Genomic DNA, 9,933 nt, shown 5'->3' on the forward strand with positions numbered 1-9,933 from the left:
CATTCATTATTCCTAAATATTTGTTGCTATTCTAAACTCCCATGCTAAGCACAAGCAACATAACCATGATTTGTGGCATGGTCTCTGTCCTCAGAAAGCTGACTGAAGAGACGTATGTGGACAAAGTTATAATACAATGCAACAAGGGGCTGAAAGAATGAGATCAGCACAGGATGCTAAGAAAACAGAAAAGAGGCATATATTTCAGCCTGTGGAGGAAATAGAGGCTGTCAGGAGGCGGTGATATCCTGAGAAAAGCATAGGACGTTGGCAGATAAATAAGAAAGCCACACTGTCCACCCCGCTGCCATTTTGTTGGTAGGAGGCAGCAATGTGCGCAGACCATGGAAGGAGGGGGGCGGAGTTGAAGGGGGCGGCAAACAGTCTGTCCCTGGGTCAGTTCTGTGTGAGGCCTTAAGTCAGACTGGATTCTGGGTACACAAAGTATCTCATTTACCAGGAGCCAATAGTATAGGTTATGAGAAAAACATAATAGAAGGTTGAAAATGAAAAACTGGACTGAGGCAATATTATGAAGAGATATAAGTGTCTGGATTTGGTCAGGAAAATTGAATTTTTTTATGCTCTTTTTTCAGTTTTACTGAGGTATGGATGACTGAAGTTTTCCAAGGAGTTTTATGTATACCAAGTACACACATCTCAAACCTAACCCAGCTCGTGCTCTCCCTCCCAGGAATGCCCCCCTGCTTTCCCCCCTCCCTTCTCCCCTTTCTTTCCCTACAGGCGTGCATCTCCTAAACTCCGAGGGACCCCACGAGACTTGCAACCAGGGCAGCCGTGGGCAGTGGCAGTTCATCCTGAGCTAACCCCCTAGGCCAGTGGTCAGCAAACTCATTAGTCAACAGAGCCAAATATCAACAGTACAACGATTGAAATTTCTTTTGAGAGCCAAATTTTTTAAACTTAAACTATATAGGTAGGTACATTGTTATTAACTGAATTAGGGTACTCCTGAGGCTTAGGAAGAGCCACACTCAAGGGGCCAAAGAGCCGCATGTGGCTCGCGAGCCGCAGTTTGCCGACCATGGCCCTAGGCTCATTTCCCAGACCTTTCTTATGTCACTGTCCTCAGGTTTAATAAACATCCTCTAAAATTAAAAAAAAACACACTCCAATTTAAAGTCTAAAGTGTTTCTTTAAAGGATAGCTCCTTTTAAACATCTGCTGATGCTATTCACAGGTTTAGTGAACTAGTTCAGGCATCCTGAAAACATTCTGTCTGATTCCTTTACTTTTGACAAAATATTCTTAAATGATCTATCCATTTTTTTTTGAAACCTCCATAAATTGTCTTAGCAACCCATTGTTTAATAATCCTCGTTAAGAAATTATTCCTTATAAATAACACAAATATCCTCCCTGGCATTAGTGGACATAACAAACAGGAACTTCTTTCCCAAGTGACTTGTCAAAAACAACAACAGCCACAACCCTTCAAGAGACACAACAGCTGCACTGGTCCCTCTGGTAAAATCTATTAGAAAATCTCCAATACAAGGAAACAGCTGCTGAAGTAGTTCATTGCTTGTTCCACACGTCTGCCAGCAGGGAATGCTTTCCCTTTGACTCTTCACCAACGCCTCAGTCCTGGGTTTCTCAGCCCAGGCGCTCTTCACATTTTAGGATAAATCTTTGGTTTGAGGATTGTGCATTGCTGGATGGTTAGCAGCATCCCTGGACTCTGCCTATTAGATGCTAATAGCATCCCCAAAGTTGTGGAGATAAAAAATGTCTCTAGACTTTGCCAAATGCCCCCTGGGATGCAAAATCATCATTGCTTGAAAGCCACTGGCCTTGCCCTACCTTCTTTCAAAAGGTCTAAAGCAGTGGTTCTCAAAAATTCTGTTTCTTTGTTATGAAGTGGGGCCACAACATTAGTAACAAAGAAACAGAATTTCTGGAGGATAAGGCCCAGAAATCAGGATTTTAAAAAGATTCCCATGTAATTCTAATGTGCAGCCACGCTTGAGAACCACTGGTCTAAAGAAAAGTAACCAATATTACAAATCAGTTTTTTTTTTAATCTATAACTAAGAAATCAAATTTTCAAACATTTGAAGTATCTGTAAATAGCTTCAGATTATGTTTTTATTGTTAAAGATATGCTCACTTAAAAAAAAAAAAAAGGCCAAATTTCCCTAAGGATATAAACTATTGAGTAGTATTTCTCCTTTCTCTTGACAGTATTGATTCCATTTCCCAAAGATGACCACTGTTAACAGTTTCTTGTTAATATATCAGAACTTTATAAACACAAGTATTATGTATACTCCTTTATTTTATATAAATAAGATCAACCTGTATAGACTGTTTTTAATATGCTTTCTCGCCCTAGCTGGTTTGGCTCACTGGAGACTGAAGGGTCCCAGGTTCGATTCCGGTCAAGGGCATGTACCTTGGTTGCAGGCATATCCCCATTAGGGGGTGTGTGGGAGGCAGCTGATCGATGCTTCTCTCTCATCGATGTTTCTAACTCTCTATCCCTCTCCCTTCCTCTCTGTAAAAAAAAGCAATAAAATATATTTTTCAAAAAAACATGCTTTCTCTATTTAATGATATGCCTTGAATATTTTATGTTACTAGATGTATATCTACCTCTCTTCAAATTGTTGAACTATATATGTAAACATATAGTTCAGTAATTACACCGTATAATTTAACACTCCTCTATTACAACTGATATTTTTATTTGTTTTGGTTTCAGATAGCTGAAATAGTCATCACTTAAGATAGAAATTATCTCTAAAAGTAAATGATTAATGTAGGGGAAGTTTGTCTTTGTGTCGGTTTTGTTTTTCTATTCGGTTGGTTTTATTTCTTCCTAACAAGGTATTTTAGCAAATTGCCTCTATGCTTTTGATCATGTGAGTAATTATCTAAGAAAATAGGAATATTACATATTTTCCATAGATTGTAAAAATGCTGTAAATAAGTGATGAAATCCAATGAAACGCTTATCTTTGTGCTTACCCAAATCATAGCTGTACAGAAACCCTACAAACATTTTAATTAAATGTACTCACCTCCTTTATTTTAAATTGAAGTGAGCAGTGACTGCAGTGATTTCAGAGCCATCGTGTTGAAATTTTCCATTTTAACAGTTAATGTTGTTACAAAATAAGGTTTATCGTTCCACTGAGTGGGTTTTTCCAGGAGTTTCCCAGACACAATTGTAAGTTCTTGTGCACTTCTGTCAAGATCTGTCAGCAATAAAAGCTAAGTTTTATTTCATTAATGATAAGTCACTAGGGGCCTAGCTTCTGAGAAATGTTTATTGAAACCCTTTAGATTTTATTTCTCAGAGAAGGATTCAAGATTTGAACATAATTTAAGAAATCAATTAATTTTTTTAAAAAGAGTCCTAATGGAAAAAATCACTCCAATGCGTAAAAACGCAAATAACTATTACAGTCATATTTGATGCAACTTGGGGGAAAATGCTTAATAATTTAATAGCAGCAGCAGAAACATTTTTGATGAAGCACTTGCATCTCTTCCTTCTGAAAATCCTTTGTGATTAAGTGGAGAGGAAAAAAAGAGGAATAGTCATGTATGCAGATTGCCAAGTGAGACATAAGTATTGAGTGAATATCAGTGACTTTTTTCTGCCAGGTCAAGTCATGTCTCACCCAAAAATGATAGCCAGCCACAGCATAATCATCTTACAAGATGGGAACTGGTGCAATTTCCTCAAAACCACATTATAAAAATACTCCACTGTACTTGCTCTCTGGCTTTGACCCTGAATTACATTGGTACTCCATTCAGTCAAAGAGAAAGCTACAATAGCTGCACAAAGTCTAGACCATTTTTCCTTCTCTGTGTACTGCAGTTCACACAGATCCCCTGAAATGCATACAAAACATATACACATTTTTTAGTCATAGGAGAATAACAATAATTCATCCTCTGGCAGAAAAAAGTCACTGATATTCACTCAATACTTATGTCTCACTTGGCAATCTGCATACGTGACTATTCCTCTTTTTTTCCTCTCCACTTAATCACAAAGGATTTTCAGAAGGAAGAGATGCAAGTGTTTCATCAAAAATGTTTCTGCTGCTGCTATTAAATTATTAAGCATTTTTCCCCAAGTTGCATCAAATATGACTGTAATAGTTATTTGCGTTTTTACGCATTGGAGTGATTTTTTCCATTAGGACTCTTTTTAAAAAAATTAATTGATTTCTTAAATTATGCGTGATGTTTGTATGAGATGAGAATATTCAATTTAAAAATTGTAATCACAAAAACTTAATTTCAAGTACCACTGAAAGAAAGATGTATTTACATCAACATTAAATATTAATGTATAACAAGCTAACTGGGCCAAATACCTCACCCATGTCATGTTGTCACCATCATGAACTGTCTGCTGCATCACTGAAACTCTGCTGTTTTAATTCAGTTCTGAATCTATTTTGCTACCAAGTCTTAGTTGAAATTATCTTTTTAGATTTTTTCAATTACAGTCTATATTCAATATAGTTTTGTATTTGTCTTATGTGTATAGTATAGTGGTTAGATAATCATATACTTTACAAAATGCTCCCCCCCTCCCCCCGCAGTGTTTTCACTATCCACCTGGCACTGTGCATAGTTGTGACAATGTTATTGACTATATTTTCTCTACTGTACTTTACATGGCCATGACTATTTTGTAACTACCATTTTTTACTTTTTAATCCCTTTACCTTTTTTCACCTAGCCCCCTCCAATCCCCTCCCCTCTGGCAACCATCAGTCTGTTCTCTGTATCCATTAGTCTGTTTTAATTTTGTTTGTTCATTTATTCTGTTCTTTAAATTCCACATATAAGTGAAATAATATGTTATTTGTCATTCTCAACTGACTTAGCATAATATCTTCTAGGTTCATCCATGCTGTTGCATATGGTAAGATTTCATATTTTTTATGGCCAAGTAATATTCGATTGTACATAAGTACCACAGTTTTTTATCCCACTCCTCTAGTGTTGATTGGTACTTGGGTTGATAATATCTTAGCTATTATAAGTAATGTTGTAATGAACATAGGGGTGCATATATTCTTTTGAATTAGACTTTGGGGTTTCTTCAAATAAATGCTCAGAAATGGAATCACTGGGTCATAAGGCAGTTCCATTTTTAATTTTTTGAGGTCACTCCATACTGCTTTCCATAGTGACTGCACCAATCTGCTTTCCCACCACAGTGCATGAGGATTCCCTTTTCTCCACCTCTTCACCAATAATTTGTAGTTTATTTATTGATGATAGCCATTCTGACAGTTGTGAGGTGATATCTCATTGTGATTCTAATTTGCATTTTCCTGATGATTAGTGACATTGAGCATATTTTTGTCATCTGTATGTCCTCTTTAGAGAAGTGTCTATTCAGACCTTCTGTCCTTTTCTTTTTTCAGAGCAGTTTTAGATTTATAGAAAAAATGAACATTAAGTACAAGAGCTCTTATATACACCCATTCCTCCATTCTCCCCTAAGGTTCCCCCTGTTAATTAATATCTTGCATTAATGTGGGGCATTTGTTACAATTGAAGCACTAGTATTGACGCATCAAAATCACCCAAAGTCCATAGTATATGGTAGCTCTGCCCATTTTTTTATTGGATTGTTTGTTGAAATGATTAATTTTCTGATCTCAGTGTCTTTTTAATTCCCAATGCATAAATATATTCAGATATATAAAATATTTGATTTATTGTGGCTAGAAAGCCTTCAAGAATGTAATTAGAAATACCTCTACTTCTAAGGTACATATTTTCCCTGTGAAGTAACCTAGCAACATTTGCACTAAATCCCATTTTCTTAAACTTTTCTATCTCATCTATTCATTCCTTATGTAATAAGAGCTTGCTATCAACTTTAGGACTAAATAAATTTAATTTAATAGTAAGCAAACTGTTATTCAAATGAAGTCATCTCCTATGTTCAAGTTAGACCTGTGTAGGGGAAGAAAAACTTTTCCTCTGCCCTTTTAGGTTCAGTACCTGGGGCCTGTGACTTAAAGTGACAGAGGGCAGAATGACAAGAGAAGAAGTTGATTTGTATGTATCCCAACAGGAGCTAATCAAAGAAGCTGGCTTACTCTGGTTAAACTTAGAGGTTTATGTCCCTGACTTAAGGAAAAGGAAATGGGAAGCAAAGGCTTCTAGGGAAAAACAAGTAAACTTCTTTAAGACAAATAGGTTTTTAGGAAAGCAAAGGTGAGCTAAGAAAGTTTGTGATAATGTTTCTGTATGCAGAAGCAAGTAGTCTTTCCCTCTTCCTCAGGCCATGACACTTAGGTTAGGTTTATTCTTGGTCTCTTTCCTGAGAGTAGATTCTTCCTGAAAAGGGGGTTTTTGACAGCCTCATTTCCAAGAAGTTTCTTCTTTTAGTCAGATAAGGGAAGATCCCAGGAGGCTTCTTTCTGCATCTATTGATTCTCAAATGTCTTCAGCTTAAAATAACCTTCATACCAACTCTGGGGTTCTCAATGGGTTCCCACACCTATTCAATGAAATTTTTTTTAAAAAAAGTAGAAGGAGTAGGAGCAGGAACAGTAGGAGGAGGGGATAAAATTATCACTTTCATACAAATATAAAATTAAAATGTCTCAAAGACTTTATTTAACTCATTTGCTAATGAGGAAACCAATAAGATGTTACAATCGATTCAAAGAATTAAAAGCATATATAATTTACTTCAGCATTCCTATATATGTATATATATATAAGAATGCTGCAGTAAATTTGCTGAATACATGCAAAAATGTATAATCAGTCTATCTCACAATCTGTTTTTGTCCCACACAATCTATATTACTATGGACAAGAGTCATTTGCATTACTATAAATTTTTAAAATAATTCTTTATTGTTGAAAATATTGCATATGCCCCCCCCATTGACCCCCTCCAGACTGCCCCCAAGCTCCCCACCCCAAGCCCTCACTGCCCCACTGTCTGTGGCCATGGGCCATGCATATATGCATACAAGTTTCTTGGTTGATTACTTCCCACCCACCCACCCTCCCCCGCCTTCCCTCCAAGTTTCCTCACTCTGTTCTTCAATGTCTCTGGATCCACTCACTCCGTTCATCAGTACTGTAAATAGTCTGCAAACTAGAGTTGTAAAATAGCTCAAAGACAATATAAGGTGGAGATAACCTGGCCCAAGGAACCTTATCTTTTTTGCCCATTGCAGTGTCTTTCACAATTTTTTCTGTCATATCTTTGCCTTTTATTTATAACTTTTTAATTTTATGTCCTAATTTGACTAGGCAGAGTTCTGTGACCAAATAAAGTTGTGGCCAACTTCCTTCATTAATCTCTTCACTGTCACATTGAATTCTCATTCTTTTCTTATTCCTTCCATCTGACAGGGCCACAATCATAATACATATTGCAATGGAGTTTGAGTATCTCCTATCTTTTCTCTGACTCTATCTGCACTCACAACACTGGAGACATACTAAGAACACATGCGAAGAACAACACAGAAACTTCATGGGCTTAGCTTCTTCCTCTTTCACCTCGTGACTCTTGGTTATATAACAAATCAACTCCCATACATATGTAGAATTTTGCATGAGAACATGGGGCTCTTCCAAGGGTTGTTAAGCATTACATACTGGCTGGTCAGCAAACAATGACACATGTTCTCAGCACTACACACTCTGTTTCAACCTTAGTTATCAAATACAGTTACTAAATTATTGAGGTTCAATGCTCTGAATAAGGCTAGGTCTGTTCTTACCAATTTTGTTATTGGAGTATCCAACTTGCAGCCTTTATAGGCCCAGATGTGTGACAATTCAAATACAAAACTATTCAAAAGTTGGCATACCAACCACACTTAAAGGATCCTATCTAATGCAAACAGTGATCCCTCACATTCAAATACCAATACCCTTTTGCAAAAGAAATTCTACCTTATATGAGAACATGGATGAGCCTTGAGGACATTATGCTAAATGAAATAAGCTAATTACAGAAGGACAATACTCCATGATTCTACTTATAGGAGTTATTTAAAACAGTCAAATTCATGGAAGCAGAGAGTAGAATATTGGGTTCCAGGGGCTGGGAGCTGGGGGAAATGAAAGGTTGCTAATCAATAGGTAAATAATTTCAGTTCTGCAAGATGAATAAGTTATAGAGATCTGCTGTGCAACATTGTGCCTGTAGATAACAATACTGTATTGTACACTTGAAAATTTGTTAAGAGGATATATCTCATGTGAAGTGTTCTTACCACAATAAAACATATCTATAATAATAAAAGCTTAATATGCTAATTAGACCAGATATTCTTCCAGATGACCTTGTGGACAAAGCCAGGGCTGCAAGAGAAGCCCAGGTCCCAGGTGCCAGAGAAAAGATGGTGTCGGCAGCCAGGGGGAGGAAGGTCTACTCTTGAACAAATTCATGCATCGGGCCTCTAGTTTTATATAAAGTGGAAGAACTATAAAGACTCAATAAAATATAATTTGCTCAGTAAGGTAGTCATATGAAACAGCTATTCTCCTATTTATTTAATGTATGAATACATCTTTTAAAGTGAAATAGTAACTATGGCAGCTTTGCATCCAGGGATTATGTCATCCAAGATGTTTTTCTAGTGTGTGAAAGGGGAGAAGCTTAGCACTCCCTTTGGCAAGGATGGAAGAGTCCCTCAGGCTTACACAACACATATATGGTTAAGGCATTACCACAAATTTCGTGGCATCTAGCTATTTTCTTTTTTAATTTAGGATGATGGAAAAGTTCTGTAAACGGACAGTAGTGATGGTTGCACAACAATGTGAATATACTTAATGCCATTAAAGTATGCACTCAAGATGTGTTAAAATTTTGTTATTTACATTTTGCCACAATAAAAATTAATTTCAATTACAATATATTTTTGTATTCCATCCCATATCCTAATGGTGCCACACATTGTGATCCTTTGGATAAACTTATTGGGGAAAGTTTTAGTTGTTCTTTATAATTTCTGATGCCTTATAAAGCAGTTATGGGCCCTGAGGTGTGGCTATCCCAATATATTGGAAGAGGGCTAAAGGTCTGCATGAGAAAGATCAAAGAACTATAGAGGTTTCTGGAAATCCAGGCCCAGACAAGGCTGCAGCCAGGGAGTCTGGAAGCTACTGGGAGGTAGAAAAAGATGAATTCCCATTAGCACGCAAGCCACAGCGATTTTGTAAGTGTCAGCCTAGTAAAGATAATCTGCCTTGAAATATAAACTCTCTTTTCTCTCTCTCCCATTTAAAATTGTCAAACACTGAAATATGTAGGTTAGCACAAGACAAAAACAGCGTCTGGGCAATGGTTACCTGGCTACATGCCTACAGAATGTTTACTTGCTGCACTATGAACTATTTCCTATATAACTCTGGGGGCAACTTTGCCAGAGTTGCTCAATATCATTTTTTCTACTTATTAGTGCTGTAATAATATGGCTAATAATTTTTCTTAATGACATAGCTTCATGACAAATCATCATGTAGAGAAAAAAAATGTTTTTCCACTTCTTTAGATTTTGACTTTGTAAGGGAAGAGGGAAGAAAAATGTTCCTCTATGCCCTTACATTCTGTAACTAAGGCTCACAAACTGAACTAACAAAGGCAAATTAACAGGTGGAAAGTTTATAAATTTTATGGATATGAATATTTAAAATATCATATACACAGATTCCTCAGAAAAGAAATGAGAACTCAAAAGAGGCAGTTAGGCTTGAGGGCTTATATAACACTTTAGCAAAGGGTAACAAGTTGTGAAGTGACTAGACAAAGGAAAGAGAGGTTTGGGCTTCTTGCGGGAAGGTAAACATATAGGAAACTAATGGAATAAAAATGTTATTTAAGGCCTGGCTGGCATGGCTCAATGGTTGAGCGTTGACCTATGAACCAAGAGGTCAAGATTCGATTCC

The 9,933-nt window shown here is 36.8% G+C and overlaps 1 non-coding gene across 1 annotated transcript; it reads left to right on the forward strand.

Moving 5' to 3' along the window:
* The first annotated feature begins 8,618 nt into the window (after window positions 1-8,618).
* On the forward strand, window positions 8,619-8,745 carry LOC132236359 (U6atac minor spliceosomal RNA). Its single transcript, XR_009453288.1, has one exon. It is a non-coding gene; the product is annotated as a U6atac minor spliceosomal RNA (small nuclear RNA).
* Window positions 8,746-9,933: the final 1,188 nt, after the last annotated feature.

This window comes from Myotis daubentonii, chromosome 5 (genome assembly GCF_963259705.1).
Source record: "Myotis daubentonii chromosome 5, mMyoDau2.1, whole genome shotgun sequence".
NCBI lineage: Eukaryota > Metazoa > Chordata > Mammalia > Chiroptera > Vespertilionidae > Myotis > Myotis daubentonii.